Source organism: Eubalaena glacialis, chromosome 12 (genome assembly GCF_028564815.1).
Source record: "Eubalaena glacialis isolate mEubGla1 chromosome 12, mEubGla1.1.hap2.+ XY, whole genome shotgun sequence".
Taxonomy (NCBI): Eukaryota; Metazoa; Chordata; class Mammalia; order Artiodactyla; family Balaenidae; genus Eubalaena; species Eubalaena glacialis.
Window position 1 is genome coordinate 20,306,405 of NC_083727.1, and position 1,263 is coordinate 20,307,667.

Here is a 1,263-nt window from a genome sequence, read left to right on the forward strand (position 1 = left end):
ATAATCACATTATATTAATATATGTAATATATTAATATTAATTACATATATTAATATATGTAATATATTACATATATTAATCCTAATATATATGTAATAGCTATGTAAAACAGATAGCTAGTGGGAAGCAGCCACATAGCACAGGGAGATCAGCTCGGTGCTTTGTGACCACCTAGAGGAGTGGGATAGGGAGGGTGGGAGGGAGACACAAGAGGGAGGAGATATGGGGATATATGTATATGTATAGCTGATTCACTTTGTTATAAAGCATAAACTAACACACCATGGTAAAGCAATTATACTCCAATAAAGATATTTTTTTAAAAAGTGTCTTTCAAATGTCCACATGGACTAATTACTATGAATGTGTGGATTTTATTCTGACTTGGAGTGTATAACAGCTATTTGTTGTGACCATGGACTCTGGTGTTTAGTGTAAATTGCTTCTCTAGAACAAAAGAATTTGGGTTTCTTCTTAACCAGCAAAATCAATCCACAAGCGCTACCTTCTTGATAGCTGAAACACCCTGGCTTTCCAAAATGGTAGAAGTAGAAAATCCAATATCAAAATACTTTGATTTAGTTTTATTCTGCTTTTATTCAGTCCTTTCCTCCTTTGAGTCTTGATTAGCCTTTAGTTCCTGTTCTGCCTATCTCTGTCAAGAGACGAGATAAACAACTAGAATAAAAATTGCTACTAAACTATATATTGAATTTTAACTCAGTATTTTCTTTCTTCATTTACTGACCAGGACTGTCAGAGCAAAAGATGGATTAGGATCTTTGTTTTGAGGTTATTTTGTCAAGTGGATGGAGATTTACTTTTTTCTAATTGTCCTTATGACTTGGAAAGCTGTACAGTGAGCAAGAGGTACAGGTTTCAAAGGTAAACATATTTTAAATATCCCATTTCCTATTTAATACTAGTTCAGAATATTTCAGATCAAAGGAACAGAATTGATCCAAAGTACTTTAAGAAAGAAAGAAAAAAGAAAATAAAAAAAGATTTGGTCAGAAAAATATTTTGTTCCCAAGCCAGATTGTCCGGAGGTTCACCATGTCATCTGAATTTTTGCATTATTTTTCTGCAATTTTCTCCAGTTGGCTCCCCCAGGTAGCTACAGCAGTTGTTAAAGAAAAAAATTATCCTGACACTTGTTGCAACAGTAAGGCAGACACAGGACTATTGCAATAGGCTATTGTTATAATAGGCACTGTAACAATGAGGTTCTGCACTACGGGAGAGAGACTGAGCTCAACTCT